Source organism: Cornus florida, unplaced genomic scaffold, assembly GCF_030987335.1.
Source record: "Cornus florida cultivar Cherokee Brave unplaced genomic scaffold, ASM3098733v1 CherokeeBrave_3.0.0_Hap2_Chr10, whole genome shotgun sequence".
Taxonomy (NCBI): domain Eukaryota; kingdom Viridiplantae; phylum Streptophyta; class Magnoliopsida; order Cornales; family Cornaceae; genus Cornus; species Cornus florida.
The window spans coordinates 68,688,163-68,712,011 of record NW_026775580.1 but is presented as its reverse complement, the minus strand read 5'-3'; the positions used below and the strand labels follow the sequence as shown (position 1 = coordinate 68,712,011).

Here is a 23,849-nt window from a genome sequence, read left to right as displayed (position 1 = left end):
TTATTTTTTTATACAACCCCAAAAGTTGTAACTTTGAATCCCAGCATAAAACAAATGATTTATTATCTCTATTTTTTAACAAATATGTTGTCATTGTTTATTGGTTTCGCCGTTCATAGTTTATACTCTTATGGGCCAGGAGTATACGAAGAATTTTTTATTTTATTTTTATGGACGACTGAACTTGGAACAAACCTCCAAGCTACGTACGTACCCTTACAGGGATCAAGTCAATAACGTAGTTCGGTAGAAAATAACTTTATTTTTTATTTTTTATTTATTTTTTTTATTCATTCTTAGTGTCGTACACAGTTTTAACTCATGTGGGCCAGGAGCATAGTGCAGTTTAAGCTTATACGATCAGGAGCTTAGCCTTTATGGGTAGTAGCGCTTCAGGAATTTGCCATTAATGGGCCCCACTCTTACTCCGTCTTCATTAATAATGAGATATGCATCGTTAGTATAAACTTCGCGAACAACATATGGTCTATCCCATTTGGATACAAATTTATTTCCCTTGCAATTCATGATAATTGGTCTACGAACAGCTAATACTAAGTCTTGAACTTGAAATGACCGAGATCGAACTTTCTTATTGAACGCTTTAGAAAGTCGAGCTTGATAACACTCTAGCTGTTGTTGAGCTTCTAATCTCTTCTCATCCAATGCTTCCAATTCTTGAAGACGTAAGATGGCATTTTCTTCACTTGTAAGACCTTCTTGTATGGCTATCTTTAACGAAGGGATCTGTTGTTCCAATGAAAGAGCCGCTTCTACGCCATAGACAAGAGAATACAGAGTTGCTTGAGTGGGTGTACAATTTATAGTGCGGTATACCCACAATGCTTCTTCCATTCACTCATGCCAATCTCTTTTTTTTTTGGTTGACTACTTTCTTCAATAATTCACAAAAAGTTTTATTGAATGCTTCCGCGAAACCATTTGTAAGGGCATTGTACATGGAGGATTTATGTTGTTCGAAGCCAAACTTCTTACAAAGGTCAGTTACCCAACTGTTTTTGAAATTTGTCCCATTATCAGTGATGATATATCGAGGGACACCATATCCATAAATAAGGTTAGACTTGATAAAATCAACCACTTTTTCCTTTTTCACATGTTTATAAGGTGTAGCTTCTGCCCATTTAGAAAAATAATCAGTGGCAGCCAAGATATACAAGTGGCCTTTTAAAGACTTTTCTAGAGGACCAACTACATCTAATCCCCATGCATCAAATGGCCATGACGTCACAGTAGGCTGGTGGTTGGTGTATGAAGTTAGCATAGAATTGATAGGCTTGACACTTTTTTGCATACTCCAAGCAATCTTTGACCATGGTGGGCCAATAATAACCCATTCTTTTGACGCAAAAGTGAAGTTTTAGACCAGATTGATGGGTTCCACAAATCCTAGAATGTGCCTCCTTCATTACATGGGTTGCTTCATCATTTCCAAGGCAACGAAGGAAAAGGCCCTCATATGAATGCCTATACAATGTATCGTTGTAATAGATGAAATAAGGTTCTCGTCTTCGTATTTCAATCTTGTGACGTAGGTCTTTAGGAAGCTTCCCATGTTCCAGATAATCAATGAAAGGGAGTCTCCAATCTTCTTCCTCTTGTGTCCAACAAGAAACCAAATTACTTTCTTCAAATTTATCCTCCAAGACTTATGGCAAGACCCATCGTTAACATACAGGAACATCACCTAGGTCCTCATCAGTTAATGCCAATGTTATAGCTAAATTTGCCAAAGCATCAGCTATCCGATTTTCCTTCCTCGGAATGTGCTCTAGTATGACGCTATCAAACCGTTCTAACAAATAAGAAGCATAACGATGGTACGACACTAGATCATCTTTCTAAACCTCATATTCTTTAAGAAGTTGGTTAATCACCAATTTTGAGTCTCCATATATTTCGAGATCCATGATCTTCATCTCATTCGCCATTTGAAAGCCAATAATCAAGGCTTGATATTCAGCTACATTATTTGAACAGTTTTCAGCGAGTGCAAAAGAATATGGCATAACATGTCTTTTTGGAAAGACAAAAACTACACCTGCTCCGGCCCCGTCTGATCGTGCTGCCTCATTGAAAAACATCATCTATGGAGGGAGGATGCCCATAAGGAAGACTTTCATCAAGAAAATCTTTAGAAATTTCCCAATCAGCTGAAATAGGATGGTCAGCTAAGAAATCTACTAGGACTTGCTCTTTCACTGCTTTTCGTGGCACATAAACCATTTCAAATTCATTAAATAAAATTGACCACCTTGCCAAGCGTCTAGAAAGGACCAATTTAGACATGACATATTTGAGAGGATTAGCTCTTGTAATAAAATGTATTGTATGAGCCAAGAAATAATGCCTTAATTTCTTAAAGGCGAAAACAAGCGCGAGGCATATTTTTTCAATTGGAGGATAATTTTGCTCTGTCGGGGTGAGCCTGCGACTTTAGTAATACAAGGATTTCTCTTTATGTTCTTCATTATTCTGAGCAAGTAGGGCACGTAATGTAAAGTATAAGTGGTTTTCCAGGTACATGTGCTCCTAATACCGGAGAATTGAGAAGGTACTTTTTAATGCTATCGAAAGTATTTTGGCAAGATTGGTCCCAGTTGAATGGGCGTCTTTCTTCATGGGCGTCTTTCTTCATGAGTCGGTTAAAAGGATGACAACGACCAGCCAAATTTGAGATGAACCGACGAATGAACGCAAGTTGACCTTGTAAACTTCGAAGCTCGTGTAAATTCTTTGGTGGCGGCATCTTTTGAATGGCCTCAACTTTATTAGGATCAATCTCAATACCACGATGACGTACGATGTATCCCAGGAATTTCCCTGAAGTCACACCAAATGCACATTTAAGGGGATTCATCTTGAGTTGAAATTTTCGGAGGCAATTAAAAACTGTACGTAGATCTTGTAAATGATTTCTTCATTCTTTCGTCTTAACCACTAAGTCATCAACATAACATTCAACAATCTTGTTGAGTATGTCATCAAAGATCCTTTGCATAGCGTGCTGGTATGTTGCTCCCGCATTTTTGAGTCCGAAGGGCATAACTTTGTAGCAATATATGCCTTTAGGAGTGCGAAAGGAAGTTAGTTCCTCATCTTTCAGAGTCATTCTTATCTGATTGTACCCGGAGTAACAATCCATGACAGAGAAAGCTTCATGCCCCGTAGTTGCAACTATAGTAAGCTCGGGGATGGGAAGAGGAAAATCATCTTTTGGGTATGCCTCATTCAAATCACAAAAGTCCACACAGATTCGAATCTGTCCATTTTTCTTCTTTACTGGAATAATGCTCGAAATCCATGTTGGATATTTGACCTCACGAATAAACCCTACTTTAATCAATTTGTTGAGTTCTTCCTCTATCCTCGGAATTAGCTCTGGAGGGAAGAAATGTTAAGACTGCTTAATTAGACGTGTCCTATGTTTGACAGCAAGATTATGCACTGCAATTTTAGGGTCAAGACCGGACATCTTTTTGTATGTCCAAGCAAAGACATCCTTGTACTCAAACAATAATTGAAAGTAATCATTTTCTTCTGAGGGACTTAGGAATGCACTAACGAAAACTGGTCTGGGTTAATCATCAGTCCCTAAGTTGATTTCCTTGAGTTGATCAACGATAGCCTGCACCCCGTCTTTTAGTGTTAGTGGAGCTTTCTCGATTTCATCTGATTGTTCAAAGTCAGGTTCCTTTTTAACAATGATGTGGTATGAAGTAACACAAGATAATTCGCCAGTGCCTTCTGTTTTATCCTCTTCTTTTGATTGATTAGTGAATATAATGGTCCGCTTTTGGGCTTTTAGTGTAACATCATTGGTGACATTTATCTCTGTCTTACGTTTCATTCGCGAAGGCACTAAGCTCCGAACTTCACTATTGTTCACCACGTCGATGTTAGCTTCCTCTGACTTTCCACTCTTGTTGCTTCTTAGTGGTGTATCATTAATAGTACCAATTCGAGAAAATACTGACTTTCGAGATTGAGGTTGTGGAGATTTTCTTCCTTGGTCATGAAAGCTCATTCTGTTAAAAACAGAGGTACGAGGCAAACTGTTGACATGAGAATTTGAGACATTTAATTCTTAGCTTGATAACCTGTTGAATATAGATGTTCGAGCACATGGAGCTCCAATACGGTCGAAGAATGATTTTTAATTCATAGTCTGCTAATCTTGTTCATCCTCAACTTCTTTAAACCCAATGTATAAGGTATTTGACTTCTTATCCTTTTTTGTAATTTGAATTCGAAGTGGCTTAGAAGTTACGAAACCGAGACCAGACTTGGGTGGAATGATTTTATGCCCTTGATCTTTTAACTTCTTCTATATCTCATTGAGGCCATGCACTTTCTCACCGGTGACCTCAGAATTAAGTTTTCCAAGGCTTGTAAGATTTATAAAATCATACCCCGACTTAACCAGGAGTTAGTATGCTTTAGGATAGAATCCTTCATCAGTCCTTTGTTTTGGAAGTGAGCCATGCTCGACCAGAGATTGAGAAGGTTGCACGAACCCTTTTAACAGAGGCTTGGAAGGCGAAGACTTTTGAATCTCGGTGAGAGGAAGAGTTAACTCTCCTTGTAGCTTTTGCATATCTTTTTTTTCCTTGGTTTGCGACATTTTCACTTTAAATTCCTTGGTCTCAAGTATCTCGATGATAGGTGACTGCCCTTCTTGTTGTTGAGATTTTGGAACATACTTTAAAATAGGTTTCGTCCAATGTGCTTTTATTGAGACCCTTCGCGTTTTAGCTACCTTTACAATGTCTGTCACTGAAACATCTAATGGATCACTTAATGCTTCTTTGTCTTTGTAGATTGAACCTCTTATGTAGACAAATGGCTTGGGATGGGCACTTCCGAAGGTGTATCGGGATCGATATAAAACTTAGCATTGGCAAAGTAAGACTCTGCTTCTGTAAATGGTTTATGGTCTGCCACAACCGTTTGTACGCTATTCTTGTAGAATTTGAAGCACTGATGAAGAGTTGATGGAATGACGCCATTACTACGTATCCAAGACCTTCTCAACAACAAATTGTAGGACATCTTTGCATCAATAACATGGAATAAGGTTTCAGCTTGGAGCTCGCCAATAGTTAGCTCCGCCCAAATCATACCAATAGCTCTTTGTCCTCATTGGTTAAAACCTTAAATAATAAGACAGCTATGAGATAACTCATCGACTGTGATGCCGAGATTTTTCATCGTAAATTTTGGCATGAGATTCACTGCTGATCCACCATCAATAAGAATTCGAGTAACTTTTTGTTCTTTTATGTAACCGGAAACGAAGAGAGGACAATTATGCGGCTTCGAACCCAACTAAAGATCCTCATCAGTGAAAATAATTGGTGCATAACATGAATCAAGCGTACCTCTAGCTACTTCATCATCATCGGACTTTTCAATGATGACTGCATCCTTTGCATAGTTCTCTATAGTCTGGGCTTCATCTTGATCCTCGCTATTCTCATCATCAGGGCTCGTTTTCTCAGTTGAAACAATGTAAGCTATCATAACTTCGTTATCTAGATATCTTTCTAGAAAGAACTCTTGCAAAGTAATAGGCTTTTGGATTCCTTTGCTTATAGAGGCATGTTTGGATGGCTGTGCCTTCTTGACCCATTTTCTTTTATAGCCAGACTGCTTATGACGATATTAAGGTTTCTTCTTCCTTTGCCCCATGTCAGAATAACTAGTCTGAAAAATGTCATCTCATTGCTTCCGTGGTTTCTTTCTTGTCGCCAGAGTCTATCCTTCTTCATTATCCTAAAGAAAGACCCTTCCATATGTTGAAACGTCTAGTACACTCCCTTGGCCAAGATAGATGGGGATTGGTTCCAATGAGCCAAACTGGATGGTTGTGCAATATACCTCAGAAGTTAAAGGTTGGGAACAAGCACTTCCCACGACAGAGGTTATCAAAGTAGTAGTAATATGATTTGAAGTTACAACTTCATCTATGTCCAACAAGATTTTTCCTTGTTTTGCCAAATTCATCACCACCTACTTGAAGATAAAACACTTCTCAATTGGATGACTGATAATACGATGATATTTGCAGTATTTTGGGTCGTTGACACGTCCCATCTCTTGAGGGCGTTTGCTTTCAGGGAGTTCTATAATTTTACTTTTGAGTAAGCATTCCAATATGCCAAGAACATCGGAATTGAGAAATGGTTATTCTTTCTTTTCTAATTCCTTTAGTGTAGGACGTTGTTTTTCCCCCTCTTGAAACTGGCGAGACTTTTTATTATCTTTCTTGTTATCTTTAACAGATATCTTGACTAGGGTAGTTGAGATAGTCATGGATTCTTTAGCAGTGTTCTTTAACAACTTGTCGCTCTTCTTCCAGTCTTTCTTATCCTTGTGTGGTTCTATGGCCACGGGACCTTTCTCGTCATGGGATTTCATACTGATTTCCATGTCATGAGCACGCGTAGCCAATTCTTCAAATGTGCGAGGTTTTATGACTTGAAGAATGTAGAGAAGGCCCCAATGCATTCCCTGCATACACATCTCTACAGCAGAGATTTCTGACAATCAATCCTTGCAGTCTAGACTGAGTGCTTGCCACCGATTAATGTAGTCGATTACAGGCTTATCCTTCCATTGTTTCATGTTAGTCAATTCTATCATACCAACAGTACGACGAGTGCTATAGAACCTGTTCAAGAATTCTCGTTCCATTTGGTCCCAACTATCAATTGATTCTGACTTTAGGTCGGTATACCACTCGAACGCGTTTCCTTTAAGGGAGCGGACAAACTGTTTAACTAGTAAGCCCCCATCAGTTCCAGCATTGTTGTAATTTTCAACAAAATAGGCAATGTGTTGCTTGGGGTTGCCTTTTCCGTCAAATTATTGAATCTTCAGAGGTTGGTATCCTATATGTATCCTCATACTATCGATTTTCTTTATATAGGGCTTTGAGTACATGAGAGTATTCTGTGAGACGCCTCCGTATTGGGCTCGGATTGTATTCGTTATCATATCTTGCAATTGTTCGACAGATAATGAAGAGATTAAAGAAGCATGATTGGTTTGACTAATTGCCTATTCTGTCACCGACGTCTGGTTCTAACTAGCCGCCTATTCTGTCACCGGCGTCTATTTAGGGTCCTCCATGAGCGGTAGAATTAGGATTCTCCGTCGGCATTGCTGTGGAAGTTATAGGATTCCCAGACGGTGGTGGTGAAAGTTGCACGATTCCCAATTGGCGATGCTGTGGAAGCTGTAGGATGCCCAGATTGTACTGGTGATTCATCGAAGGTTTGAACTTCCAATTTGTTCATCAGTGTAGTGATTTGCAAGTCATTTTCTTCAACAGTCTTTGTGAGGTTCTCAATGGCATGAGACATAGTTGATAGTTGTTCTTCCATCATGGCAGCTCCAGTCATCATAGCAGCGACCACATCTGAGTATGATAGGCCTTGAGAGTCAACGTTCTTTGAAGTAATTGATTGCTCCGAAGTCTAACATGGTGACTCTGGGGGTGAACCGACACCAGAGTGAGCATCAGAGATAGAATGAAGTGAATCTGGTGGCGGAACCTCCTCTATAACAACGTCAAGGTTCTTGACTGTTGCGTTTTCACATTCGTCAGCTTCGCAGGATTAGCTTGCACCAAGTCTTGCTGACGTCTGGATAACGCGATCGCCTGGAATTTGCTCCATGTTACAGGGCCGCCCGAGGTACTTCCATCACTTGATGCGTTTTTGGCCTTCGTGCCACTTTTCATGGTGGCTTTGGCGTCGACCTTTGCAGTAATGGTGTTCTTTTGGGCTTTTTTGTCTATCTAAGTTTTAGGGGGAGCCATAGAATCTAATAGAAAATAAACTTGATGGTAGGAGAAAGAGCTGAGAGGCAAAGGATAACCCACCGGGCTTGCCAGAAATTTGTACACACAAATTTTGTAAGTCTGCAAATATGAAACAAAATAGGAGCAAATACAATATCTTATTAATTGATGATGATGGAGTACAATTCTTTGTAATATTCTTTATAAAAAGAAAGGTCCTTTGATTCGATCTCATTTTTGGTTGGTTGGATCCAAGGGCTGCACGAGCTTGATCTTGAATCACCGTGGAATTTGGATGAAGAATGGCACGTCTTTGGATGTACTTGTTGTTGATCACCGTGGAATTTGATGAAGAACGATACGTCTTTGGATGTGCTTGATGTTCTTCGTTTTTGGGTTTGGATTCTGAATTTGTGTCTTTGACTTCTAAGTCTCTGGATTTCTAAGTCTCTGGATTTCTGGACTTCTAAATTCTGAATTTGTTTACTCTCCTTCTTCCTTCAGGCCTCTATTTATAGGCTTCTTGGATTAATAGAATGATGACACGTGTCATCTCCTGATAAAGATAAAATTATAACTAGGCCGCGCAGATTATATTATGATAATTATCCTTAAATATAATTATTACAAATATATTTTATTAGGAAAAATTATCTGGACTAATTGAATAATTTAAGTGGAGCAAGCTTGGTCCAATTAAATAACTTAATTAAACATTAACCCCATATTCCATATTTCATGGGTCCATTTGTCAAAACCAAAACGCAATAAAATTTTAGTGTCTACAACAACCAATGGAATCGTCCTCCTCCTGTTCTCCGTCACAGGCGGCATTCACCCTCAACCCATCACATATACAGTCGTTTTTTTCCACTTGTTTCTCTTCACTCTTTAATGTTGTTTGCAACAACCCTTTTGACAATGGCTTCGATTTGGGCTGTGACGCTAATTTTCTTGCAAATCAGAGCTCAAATTCCCCTGTTTTGATGGGTTTCAATAGTTTGAGTTCCCAAACTCACATGACCACTCCGGAGTTGAATTCCAACTCTGAGTTTCCGACCAACCGTTTGCTGCCGATGATTGACAACAACAACGCCATTTGCGGCACGTTTGCTCCTCCGACTGGTTTCGAGGGGTCCGGGGATGCTCTGATTATGAACAGGTCTAAGTTTTTGAGGCCACTTGAGGTTTTACCACCGGTTGGAGCACAGCCCACACTCATTTCAGAAAAGAGCCGCGTCGAGGCAGAATTCTGGTGGAGCCAACAAATTTGGGAATTTGGGGCTTTTGGTGGGTTCGACTTCAATGGGGATTGATGGGAATTGGGGAAAGAGAGATGATGATGGAGAATCGGAGAAGAAGATGAAGAGAAACAATGAGGCCGATGAAGTTGAGGAAGCGAGTATTGATGTTTCAGGTCTGAATTATGATTCTGATAAGCCTCCTGAGAATAATAAGATGGATGAGATTGGGAGTATTTGTATTAATGGTGGAAATAACTCAGTTGCAAACAGCACAGTTACGGTTGGAGATCACAAGGGAAGAAGAAAGGACTTCCAGCAAAAAATTTGATGGCTGAGAGGCATCGGAGGAAGAAGCTCAACCATAGGCTTTACATGCTTCGCTCTGTTGTCCCTAAGATCAGCATGGTTAATTTTTTGAATTCTTCTATTACAAAACTTCTTTTGCTGGTCTTTCTTTTCATATAATGTGTGTTTTTTTTCTTCTTCATCTTCTTTAGAAATTAACCTTCTATATTTATGCACGCACTTATAAAAAAAAAAATGAGTTCCCATTTATTTTTATACTCTAATTATTCTTGTCATTTCCCCTCACAAGTACCACTAGCCTTCATTCCTCTGTTCCTTAACTTCCTTGATGTTATTTGTAAAATTCGTTACAATTTAGTTGAAATCATTTCTTATGAGAAATTAATACAAAATGAAGGAAAATAGGAAGAAAGGGAAAACACACCCAGTGAGATTCCCAAATTCCTTAAGGTAAGACTATAATATCATTTTCTTTTCTTCTTTCTTTTCTTTAAAATGCCAAGAAATTATTATTATTAAGCAAGAAATTAACGTTTTCATGGCAAATCTGTTGTAGCTTTACTAAGAATTTAAACCATCTTGAACTAAAAACTGCATCGAGTTCTGTAGTCATAATTTTGGAGCTTTTAGACCTTTGTCAAACCATCTTCACTTGAATAGAGATATTCATAATGCACATATATGACTGTTCTCTTTATATATGTAGATGGATAGAGCTTCAATACTTGGGTATGCCATTGAGTACTTCAAGGAGCTTCTACAAAGAATTAACGATCTTCATAATGAACTGGAGGCGACCCCAGCAGGCTCTTTGCTGACGCCTACGACAAACTTCCATCCACACTTCCTTATCGCGTCAAGGAAGAACAATGTCCAAGCTCGTTACCGAGCCCTAAAAGCCAACCTACAAGGGTACATTTCATTCATCTTGCTGCTTGGAAAATAATATGAAATTTCTGGCTTTGCTGAGTTCATGCTTATTTCCTTTTGTTTTAGCCTAAAAGGGAAAAATAAAACTTTTTTTGTCCTGTTGATTGTTTCTGTTATATGAGTTCCTGTCTTCTAGTTTTGCCTTAGGTTTTAATTTGGCATATTTAAGTTTCTGTGTTAATTGATGCTTATGCACTTTGGACATTTTTAGTTATAACTTATGTATGTCTTTCCAATCTGTCACAACTTATTAGCATCATTGAGTCACAGTTTGGTGTCAGCATCATGATTCGTGACCTTAAAAACAAAGGAACCAATATGGCCCTATGGGTGTAGGTGCTCAATATTAAAATTATAACATTTTTTTAATGCAGATTTGGATTCTTAAGTTTTTGGTGGTAAACTGATAGGAATACATTTTTATGTTTCGCTATTTTCTACATGAAGGTGATTTACCAACACTCCGGCGGTAAATTGTCTAACCCAATACTGATGAATGACTTGTAGTTTAATGCTTTGATGAATAATGTGGTCCACGGGCTCATTTTTTTCATGCATATATAGGAAGGCTCATGAATTGGATCCCCCAATGAATGTTCCCTACATTGAGTATTTCACATATGAAATTGGTTTTATTGTGTATATGGTCATCATCGTTGTTGTTTTTATCCCATAGAGATGGGTCAGCCACATGAACTCTCTTTTTTCATTCTTTCCTATTATATACCATGACTTCTCTTAAATTTAGAGTTTTCAAGTCGTTTTTAATTACTTCATCCCACTTGGCCTCTATTCTATGTCGCTTACCTTTTACACAAACAACTCTTAACTCTTTTTATAGTTGCATCATCACCACCTAAGTCTACTTTCGGTAATTTTATCATTTATAGGCGCTATATGTAACATTTCCCTCACATTTGTTATTTATTTTATCTCTTTTACTGACTCCTATCATCCAATGTAGTATCCTCATTTCCGCTATATGGATGTGTCGTGTTTGTGTCTCAACGCCCCCAACACTCTGGTCCATACGATGTTGCCACTCAATATATGATGGATCTCATATATTGATCATAGAATGAGCATATGTTTGTTCTATGGTTGGATACTTCATCTCTTTTTTGTATTCTTTTATGTCTCAAAGTTGGGTTTTGTGACGATCCAAAGAACTCCTCGCTTGTTCTCTTAAATTTTTAGTTTTCTGCGTTTTGTAGGTGGAGGTAAGGGTGAGAGAAGGCAGGGCTGTCAACATCCACATGTTTTGTGCTTGTAGACCAGGACTGTTGCTCTCCATTATGAGGGCTCTAGACAATCTTGGGCTGGATATTCAGCAAGTTGTCATCAGCTGTCTCAATGGGTTTGCTTTGGATGTATTCCGAGCTGAGGTAAGTTCCTACTTTTTATCATTATTTTTCATGCTATTAATCTATTTGCTTCTGTGAAAATTGTATCGTGCCCTTAAAAAAATTAACATATATGAAATCAGTTGCACTGATATAAATTTAATCTGCTCTTGATGCGGAGCATCTGGATCTTTTTCACACAACTGTATTTGCGGGGCTCATACATACAACTAGCTAGAGAACAATTTTTTTTTTTTTTTTTAAGGTAAGCTTTTATAAGATGAAAGAATGTACCAATCAGCCCCAAAGCCGGGGACACCAAGCTGCAACATACAGAAGAAAACCAAAGCTAACAAGCTAAAGCTTGGCAGGAGAAATACAAACAACATACAGAAGCAAAACCAAAGCTAACATGTAGACCAATCCAAACCACCCTATCCACAGAAGCTAAGCAGATGTCAGCTCAACAAATCTCCAACTTAGAACAACAACAGCTAATCAGTGATAAGAGCCTGGGCATAGGCTAAGCTGCAACCCTCCATGAAGAGTTTCTGCAAGTCTTCAATCCTGTTAAGATTACTCTGGTCAGCTGCTTTCTTCAGCTTGATTGAAGCCAGTCTCCCTCTGATTGTTTTCTTAATCTGACAGATGATAGTGTTTGGGGATGAGGATGAGTTTCTGAAAGCTCTATTATTTCTCTCCATCCAAAGGAAATAGACAGCAGTAGAAAGCAATAATTTATAGACCAAGAATCCCTTAGAACTCTAGTTTGAAGAGCACCAAAGGATCAAATCTCTCCAACAAGAAGGTTGGATGTAAAGCCCAATTGAGTGCTGAATGAATGACCAAATTACCTTTGAGTACTGACATTGGAAGAATAAGTGATCCAGTGATTCACAATTGGCAAGACAAAGATAACAAGTATTGATATGATGTTTATGCCTCATTGGTTTTCTATCCAAAGTGCAGAATGAATGACCAAATTACCTTTGAGTAGAGAACAATTTTAAGAACTTGTGCTGGGTGATTTCCCATGCATGCGTCATTGTTCTTTTCTTTTTCACTATATCTGTGACCATATGGAGACTGAGATTACCTCTCGGTCACCCCTTTCTTTGTATTAGAAAAAGGTTGCCATTGATTGAAATATGATAATGAGTAAATCTAAAACTATAAACAGGAGTATATACCATCAGGTTTGTCTGACAAACAAACTAGAATTGAGTTGCAAATGGAGTAAAAAGACAAACAAAGGGAGAAGTTTGTATTATTGATTCTGTAGGCATGTTTTCCAATGTGGTTATTGTGAGATATATAATTTATAATTGTCTAATTTCGATGTCAAAATAAGTCCGATTGAGTTTTTTTTTTTATGTAAAAATTTAAATATTGAAGATCGGATGCGGATTTGAAGAAAGTCAAGTGTTCATGATATACTACACTCCGAGATAATGAGAACAATGCTCTGAGAAGGTTGAGAGGTAGTGAGAACAGTTAGGAAGGGTTTTGGAAGGTTCGGAACAGGTTTTTACATTCTGTCCATCTTGAACTAGTTCAAGATTTAACGAACAGGTTCAACATCATTAGAATTACAAAATTTCAAGACTGGTCATCTTGAACCGGTTCAAGAATCCGTGGGATTCCTTACTGGCCATCTTGAACCAGTTCAAGATGGCTAAACCGGTTCAAGAAGTCCTGGATGCATCAGGTTTCCAAGTTTCCTTCTTTTGATGTTTCCTTTTTTATCTTAACTTCCTTCCAAGTCCTATGCACGAAATTTATCATATTTTTTGAGGGATTAGGACTTTCAAAACTCTATATAAACCATGTCATATTGGTTTATTCATGGCTTTAGGGAAAATCAATTCTATATTTTGAAAAAGCCTTTAGAGAGAAAAAAATTCAGAAAATCAAATCTGATTATTCTGAATTTATTTTTGAGAGCACATATATATATTCATGAGTGATTTAGTTATGTTGTTCTCTATCTCATCGAAATTGGAGCTGTATTGAAAATTCAGAGATTCCAAATGATCAGCAGGATTTAATTCTTCTACAATTGAGTTCAGATCTTGAAGAACAGAAGTAAACGCAGTCACACTTTAAAAGGGTTGGAGCATTCGAGGAGTGTTGTCTCATCTATTTGATACTCTTCTACAAATATCAAGCATAAGCCTGAGGTCAAGTTGCTATTGGACGGGGAGTCGCAAAGCCAGGGGATCGTCAACGGTTGGTGTGGTGTCGAACTATAGGGTGTGAGCCAGAGTCAAAGTTCGGTATACTTTGTTTCAAACATAGTGGATTGGTTTACTTTGGATTGCATAGTCCACGAGATTTTTCCTATAACAATTGACGTATTTTAGCAACTGGGATTTCCTCGCTAAAATCCTAGTGCAATCTCTCTAATTATAACTTGCTTTACTTTACATATATTTGTGATTGTGGATGTTTAAATTGATCATAAAATTTAATTAATCATAAATTAATAACTCCTTTAATAACCTAGATCTGATTATTAGGTCAACTTGCTCAATTTATGATTGATTAAATTATATGATCAATTTATATGCATATCTTGAGAGTCTAGATTATGTTTTTGGGAAGTTAAGCAAACCATATTAATTTAGTATATTGAACAAAAGGAGTTTAATGACACATGGATTATCTGTGGAAAGCATACAATGGCTATGATTTGATGAAATTGGTTTTGCTTACTTATTTCGTATAGTAAATGAATCATTAATTATATATTTACTTATGTTTGATGTCATTGTTTTGGTCAAAGATAATGTTGATATGATTGATCATTGTCTTGGAATTTAAACTTGATTTATGTGTTTTAGACCAACAGAGTGAAAAGAAAAGAAAATTGAAAAACAGCTTGGAATGAAAAAGTTTTTGAAAAAGAAAGGAAAAAATTTGCTGCTTTGAAAAAGGTGAGATGGAAAAGGCTACCTTTGAGATTTGTCCAAAAGTTACCATGACTCGAAACAAATGGGAATAAGGGAAAGAGCTGGCTGCCCATAAGCGTGAAAGCCGCCAATGTGCTAAAAGAAAAATTGAGCACAAAGAGAGATAAAAAAAAATAATATGTCTTTTGCACATGTTGATTATTTAATTTCTAAGGATATGTAATATTATTGATTTATTATCTGACATCTGAACAATTGACAGATCATATGTTTTTGGAACTTGGTGGTGATTTTACTACATTTACTAAGTTTGTGGAACTTCATTGAATTGATCTTGGTTATTTCTGTTTATACATATAATCTTGTGGAGTCTACATTCTCATTGCTTTTAATTTACAAGATTTATATGGTTGGTTACTTCCTACTTCTAGGATATTTCTTCCTTTGTTATTTTGTGACAAAAAGGGGAAGATCAGTTTAGAGTCTTATCATTCAGGGGGAGAGAAACTGTTTGCATTAAGGGGAGAACTTTTTGCATTGAAGGGGAGAACCACTGTTCATTGCATTATATTGCATTGATATTCAGGCATTATTAGCTTTGCTATTTTATGCTTATATTTATTTTCTCGATTAAACTTCACGGGTAGTTGTGTTTGAGCTAATGTGCAGATTACAGGTTGCTACAAGTGTTGAAGCTTCATGAGATTCAGGAAAATTTTTGCAGTTTTATTTCCTTTAACAATTATTGTAATTTACTTTCTTGCTTAAGTAGATTGCTAAATTGTTTTTAGGGTTTTGTCACGAAATTACCAAAGGGGGAGATTGTGAGATATATATTTTGTAATTGGCTAATTTCGATGTCAAAACAAGTCTGATCGAGTTTTTTTTTTTTTTTATTTTATGCAAAAATTCAAATATTGAAGATCGGATGCGGATTTGAAGAAGGTCAAGTGTTCATGATATACTACACTCCGAGATAATGAGAACAATGCTTTAAGAAGGTTAAGAGGTAGTGATAATAGTTAGGAAAGGTTTTGGAAGATTCAGAACAAGTTTTTACATTCTGTCCATCTTGAACTGGTTCAAGATTTAACGAATAGGTTCAACATCATCAGAATTGCAAAATTTCAAGACTGATCATCTTGAACCGATTCAAGAATCCGTGGGATTCCTTATTGGCCATCTTAAACCGGTTCAAGATGGCTGAATCGGTTCAAGAAGTCCTGGATGCATCAGGTTTCTAAGTTTCCTTCTTTTGATGTTTCCTTTTTGATCCCAACTTCCTTCCAAGTCCTATGCACGAAATTTATCATATTTTATGAGGGATTAGGACTTTCAAAACTCTATATAAACCATGTCATAAACATTAGTTTATTTATGACTTTAGGGAAAATCAATTATATATTTTGAGAAAGCCATTAGAGGGAGAAAAATTCAGAAAATCAAATCTGATTATTCTGAATTTATTTTTGAGAGCACACATATATATTCATGAGTGATTTAGTTCACAAATTGAAGCAATTCTTCTTACATAGCCACAAGCCAATCAGAATTTTGAAGAGTTTCATCAACATTCTTAGGTTTAAACTGAGCCATGTGACATGAGTGTACTATATCATCTAGAATGCATGAGTGTCCTATATCATCACGGACTGTACTTCTAGTACCATGCTTATCCCATAGACCTATCACATTGTCAATTGGATGACTCAATCTAACTCTAGAACTGCTAGATGTGGGAATATCTAAAGATGGTGCAGGAATTCCTATAGGTTCATCAGTGGTGACCTCTAATTCCCCATCCTCATCTTCTTCAACCTTTTCACCTTCTCCACCTAAATTCTCAACTCTTTCTTCCTCATGAATTATAGGTTCTTTTGTTTCTCCTGCAATTTCAAAATTAGTTTCTTCTTCATTAAGTTGAGACGAGGTTATCTTAGATTTTGTATCATCAAAAACCACATTTATAGACTCCATGACCATTCTGGTTCTAAGATTAAAAACCTTATAAGCCCGACTTGTTTGTGAATAACCCAACAACACAGCTTCATCACTTCTAGAATCAATTTTTCCCAAGTGTTCCCTATCTCTAAGGATATAACATTTACTTCTAAAGATTCTAAAGTATTTAACAGTAGGCTTTCTATTATATCACAATTCATATGAAGTGTTGTTAGTTCCAGGCTTAAGATAAACTCTATTTAGGATAAGACAAGCAGTACGTACCGATTTAGCCCAAAAGTGACTTGCAATCTTATTCTCCTGAAGCATAGTACGAGCCATTCCTGCGATAGTCCTATTTTTCCTTTCCACTACACCATTCTGTTGTAGTGTTTTAGGTGCTGAAAATTCATGCTTAATGCCATTCTTATCACAATATTCAATAAACTCCTTAGGTTCGAAGTCACCTCCATTGTCGCTCTTAATCCGATTAATTCGATATCCCTTCTCATTTTGAATAAGTTGGCAAATAGACCTGAAATTCACAAAAGTATTAGATTTTTCTCTCAAATATGCAACAAAAGTAAATCTAAAAAAATCATCAACCATAACAAGCATATATCTTTTTCCACCAATGCTATTAGGTGTTATGCGACCCATCAAATCCATATGAATCAATTCTAAAAGTCGAGAAGTGACTTTATGAATAAGTCTCTTATGTGACACTCTAGTTTGTTTTCCTAACTGACATGGACCACATATTTCATTCTTAGGTATCTTCAATTTAGGCAAACTTCGAACAAGATCATTGTTAGACAAATTCAATAAATCATTAAAATTCACATGTCTAAGCCTTTTATGCCATAAAACTGCCTCATCGGTAACTACAGAAAAACACATTAATGAAGGATCTGAAAACATAACATAGCAATTATCAGAAGTTCTAGTTCCTTTCAAGATGCATTCATATTTTTCATTAGTTACAAAACACCATTGTTGAATAAAATTGACTTGAAATTCCTCATCACAGATTTGACTAATACTCAACAGATTAGCAGCTAAACCTTTAACATATATAACATTTTTTAACTCCCTAATTTCTAGAAATTTGATATTACCTTTACCACTTACAGTAGAAGCCTTACCATCACCAAAAGTAACAGTACCAACTGAGCATTCCTTAAAAGTGGTAAACAATGTTCTATCCCCTGTCATATGCCTAGAGCAACCACTATGAAAATACCAACCACATGGACCAAGTGCTCTAAGTGCAGTGTGCATGGCAAGACACTTAAAATACTCTTTCTTTACCCAAACAATTTTAGATTCATTATGCAATGATTTCCTTATTGTTCTAGGCAAAGTGTCACAAGGTTTAACAGTCCTAATCCTCTTCTTCCTCAAATTTGAACTCTCTAGATTTTTAATTTCGTTCCTAGTTTAATTTTTCTTTTCTGACACTTATAGTTGATATGTCCATGTTCACCACAAAAATGACATGTTGAAATAAGTTTAGAAGAATTAGAAATAACACAAGGCTTGGTTTCAACTTTTACAAAAATATCTTTTGATTTTTGAGAATACAAATCCTTTAAAGTTGATGCCAAATCTTTGTAACTCCTTATATTCTCAACCACTCCTTTCAACTTATCAATTTTGCAAGTGTCAATATCAACTCTCTGAAAAGACTGTTTTGATTTAACAAATTCATTACACAAATTATCAATTTTAAGTTCCAGTGATTTATTAAACAAATTTATCTTCTTAAGCTCCTTTTCCAGAAAATCAATTTTATGAAGAAGATTCAAATTCTTATGGCCAAATTCTTCCAAATTCTTATTAGAGACAGAAACTTCTAACTTATAAATATCTATATCAAGTTCTGCACGATTCAATTTCTCTAATAGATTTTCAAAATCCTTTTTAAACTTGGACCACTCAATTTGTATACTTGTGATAGAATCAAAAATAGGAGGTAAAGCATCAACAGATGAATTTTCAGACGTGATGCAAAAATCAACAATAAATCAACAAATATGATATACTCTGTATATCGAGTAACGAGCTTTGATACCAAATTGTGAAACAAGAGTTACGCGAGGTGCGGAAACAAACAGTTGATTTTAATTGTGATTAATTCCTTTAATGACCTAGATCTGATTATTAAGTCAACTTGCTCAATTTATGATTCATTAAATTATATGATCAATTTAAACATCCACAATCATAAATATATGTAAAGTAAAGCAAGTTAGAGTTAGAGAGATCGCACCAAGATTTTAGTGAGGAAACCCCTGTTGATAAAATACATCAACTGTTATGGAATAAATCTCGTGGACTGTGCAGTCCAAAGTAAACCAATCCACTATGTTTGAAACAAAGTATACCGAACTTTGACTCTGGCTCACACCCTATCGTTCTACACCACATAACCGCTAACGATCCTCTGGCTTTGCGACTCCCTGTCCAACAGCAACTTGTTCCAGGCTTATACTTGATATTTATAGAAGAGTAGCAGGTAGATCAAACAACACTCCTCGAATGCTCCAACCCTTTCAAAGTGTGACTGCGTTTACTTCTATTCTTCAAGATCTGAACTCGACTGTAGAAGAATTAAATCCTGCTGATCATCTGGAATCTCTGAATTTTCAATACAGCTCCAATTTCAATGAGATAGAGAACAACACAACTAAATCAATCATGAATATATATGTGTGCTCTGAAAAATAAATTTAAAATAATCAGATTTGATTTTATGTAATTTTCTCTCTCTAAAAGCTTTCTCAAAATATATAATTGATTTTCCCTAAAGCCATGAACAAACCAATGTATATGACATGGTTTATATAGAGTTTTGAAAGTCCTAATCCCTCAGAAAATATGATAAATTTCGTGCATAGGACTTAGAAGGAAGCTAGGATAAAAAAGAAAACATCAAAAGAAGGAAACTTGGAAACCTGATGCATCCAGGACTTCTTGAACCGGTTCAACCCTCTTGAACTGGTTCAAGATAACCAGTGTTGAAATTTTGCAATTCTGATGATGTTGAACCTGTTTGTTAAATCTTGAACCAGTTCAAGATGGACAGAATGTAAAAACTTGTTCCGAACCTTCCAAAACCCTTCCTAACTATTCTCACTACCTCTCAACCTTTTTAGAGCATTGTTCTTATTATCTCGGAGTGTTGTGTATCATGAACACTTGACCTTCTTCAAATCCGCACCCCGCGTAACTCTTGTTTCACAGTTATCACGAATTATGACAAAGGAAAGGCATGTTTTATTTTCTAATTTTCTTTTGTAATGGGTTTAATAGTTTTAGGTTTTATAGAGTGAGATTTATAGATGGAGTCTTTGTTGCTATACAGCAATATGGGGAAGGCCATGACGTGCTGCCTGAACAAATCAAAGCAGTACTTCTGGATTCCGTTGGGTTCCGTGGTGTGATGTAGCTAGCTAGCTCGAAGATTTGGAGAGAGGTTCGAAAGTAATTTTTGTTTTTTCCAGTGATGTGATAGGAACCACCAGCTTTGCCTAAATATGAATTGATCCTATAAGACCAAATTAATTAAGAAAATTTTCATCAAGATGTGTAAGCCATTAATTTAGTTTCTTTAATACTCTGTATATGATGTAGAGAAAAACGGGAACCATTGAGTATTATCGATCTTCAGCATTGAAATAATTTATGTTTTCTGAATTTCTTTGTGTGTATCGTGTACCTGAGTAATGGCAGGAACTTTGGGGAACCAACCTAAATATTCTTCTTCTTCTTCTTCAACCCGAACTCGTAGCATCCTCGTTGTGGTTGGGCCACCCTCCCTATCTGGGTGGGCTTACCTGGACGCCTCCAGCAGTGCGCTTGGCATAACATTGGATCAATGACTGGGTGTGACTTTGATACCAACTGTAACGGTAGGTGCTTATTCATTTATCTAAAAATTTAAACTGTTGGGTAGTGTAACATACCTACCTATTTATACTCATTCCACTTCCTATTCGAATCCGATGTGGGACAAGTACCCTTATAACAATCAGCCAGCAAGGGATATTCTACACTCTGTATAGCCAGTTATTAGACTAGTGTTACAAAGGGTACTTGTCCCACATCGGATCCGTATAGAAAGTAAAAGTGGTATAAATAGGTGGGTATGCAGCACTACCCAATAACTTAAGTTTTTAGTAAATAAGCAAGCATCCACCCGTTACAGTTGATATCAGAATCAGATCCAATTCTTGATCCGGTGTCACGCCAAGCGCTAACCCGGAGGCATCCTGGTTTACCCACCCCGGTAAGCAGGGTGGCCTAACCACAACAAGGGCGTTGCGAGTTCGGGTGGGGAAAAATGTTACAAAGGCTACTTGTTCCATATCAGATCCGGTTGGAATATAAAAAGGGGTATAAATGGGTAGCTATGCAGCACTACCCAAATAGCTTAAACTTTTGGATAAATGGATAAACGCCCACAACTAGACTGAGATGGTTGTGATACCCTCGGATTTTCGAATGCAGGTTGGCCAGGCCCACGCCCGAATACCCGAAGATATCGAAAACAAATCGTCAATAAATTAACACAAAGTACAAAAGAATAAATAAAAATGCTGAAAAGAAACTAAAAGGATAATCCAATAATAAAACCTCAGAATAAATTTTCATTAATTGATAAACTCTTCTGATACAACTGATCCTCCAAAATATACAACTCGGGAATCCATACTATGTGGACCCTTGGAAAACCAAAACTGAAAGCTGAAACATAAACAAATCTCCTAAGTAGAATCGGGAGAATAAAGTAGACTGATCCCTGCTCAGCACGAACAACCTCTACTCCTGATGAACACCTGAAAAATAATGGTGGGTCAGGCCCACAAACAAGTTCTACTCTACTAGAGTTCAAGTAGAGATTCGATACACGTATACATCCTAGTCAATCCAACAATAACTAGTAGTCCGTATATATATATAAATACACACTAAAGAAACCTCACTAGACTATAGGGTTGCCTCAACCTGAATAGTAGGCAACATGTAAAACGCACATATAGTGGGCATGAGTACCTAGACCTACCGGGGCACACAACTACACTATATCCAGCTACACATCCCTGGCGATATATGTGCCCTAACCACTGATCCTGAGACTCAAGCTCATATCATGGCACCATAATTAAATATATATAATCCAGTAAAAATTAATCCTCTATAAGTAATTCTCTATAAGTCATTCAACTTGTTCAGCTGACCAGACTTCAATATAATTAGGACTTAACATTTTAGTTAATCCATTCCCTTATACAAAATAGGTAGGACTTAACTTCTTTGGTTAATCCGTCCCTAGAATGCTACCGTCCCATACCGGTGCATTAAACCACACAATCTAACAATTGATGTAACATTTAAGGAAATACATCAAATAATCCATAAATAACCATAATAATATGATATCATATTATATCAAAATAAGAACAACTTATTATTTATTCAAGCTTCCTATATCATATGTCCTACACAAACTGAATCTTATACATGATGATATTTTATTATACTGTCAAATAAGCATTCTCCATATCCAATTCATCCTACACATTTAATCCTAATTGATAGAGAAATTTAAAAGATTAAATCCATTCGTTTGTTTAAAACATTCAAATAGCAAGCATCATTATGATCGAGTCTATTTAAATTTATTTAAACCCATACCTAGTCCCTATTTAATGTTTAACACCCTTCCAAAATCAACAAGAAGTAATACTACGATGTTTTTGAAACTTCTCCAAGGAAGGCTCGAGCTTTTATCCTAAATGCTCAAGCACCCTGTCCAAAGCTTGAGCTTCCTGTCCATTGCTCGAGCTTTACATCCCAGGCTCAAGCTTTACATTCAAGGCTCGAGTTTTTCACCTATGGCTCGAGCTTTCCTTTCAAGGCTCGAGCTTCTTAATCATAGCTCGAGCTTTTCTTCAATAGCTCAAGCTTTCGATCCATGGCTCAAGCTTTACATCAATAACTCGAGCTTTTCTCCTATAGCTTTAGCTTTGCTTCTAAGGCTCGAGCACTGTAACGATGGATTGAGTACTGTTACACGATTCAACCTAGAAACCCTACTGTGAATTCAATTTTTTTATTGTTTAAGAAATCCTAGGTATGTTTCTACATTCCATTAATCCTCATATATGAAAAACATCATTTAAACATATAAAAATTCATAAGGAAACTAGATCAAATCTATGAATTTATCAATTCATAATACAAGAACAGATATCAACCAATTTCATAAACCTATGTTCTAATTCAATTAAACATGCATAATTATTTAATTTTATGCGTTTAATAAATCTTGGAATTTCCTAAGCATGTATAGAAATACAAATTAAAGGGAAAGAGATAGAAGAAGAATTTGCCTTAAACTTTCGGATCAAAAGTTAAACTTTTCTTTTTTGATCTTCTTCTCTAAAGGGTTTTCTCCTCCTTCCTTCCTTTTCCTCCTTCTCTCTCTAACTCTCTCTCTCTATAATATATTATGTGATATATTTCTAACCCCCTTTTATAACCCATAGCTAGATATTTATAGGCTAAATAAAATAACCCTAATCCTTTTTCCAATCAAAGTTAACTTAAAAAAAAAAAATTAAAATTAAAATATTAAAAAGGTAACGTAAAATATGTTACATCTATAATTTATGTATATCCTTATTAAATAAATAAATTATATACATCCCATTATTTATTAACAAATTATTTAATAATACTTAAGTTACCATAATATTAAAAGGTAACTCAAAATATAACACGTATAAAATCTATGTATATCCTTATCATTTAAAAATAAAACATATACATCAAATTAAATATTAATACTAAAATTATCATAAAAGTAATTAATAAATTACTTTCCCTTTTTATATATGTATATACATATATATCTATATATATACATATACAACTTTCCATGGGTAATTATCTATACCCATCAAACCTCCTATCAAGTAGTCCATGGGACCTAATTGGTTAGCCCATTACTACTAAGCATAACCATAAAATAAAATAAAATAAAACATTTAATCATTTAATTTACAATTAATTACAATTAATCAAAACACCATTTAAGCACATAATCTAATTAAACAAATAACACATAGATACATAATCCAAATAATCAAATAACACTTAATTCAATTCAACACATAAGCAATTAATCAAATAATCAATTAAATAATTAAAAATGTAATTAAAATAAATACATAAATACTGAGACTATCTTTTTAAAATTAGGGGTATTACAGTGGCAAAGCCAGTTTTTTTTTTTTTTTAGGCTGAGATTAAGTGTTACAAATAGGACTTGTCCTAT

At 36.1% G+C, this 23,849-nt stretch overlaps 1 pseudogene; it reads left to right on the top strand.

Annotated features, from left to right (window-relative positions):
• The first annotated feature begins 8,622 nt into the window (after positions 1-8,622).
• LOC132279037 (transcription factor ICE1-like) lies at positions 8,623-19,955 on the top strand (annotated as a pseudogene).
• Positions 19,956-23,849: the final 3,894 nt, after the last annotated feature.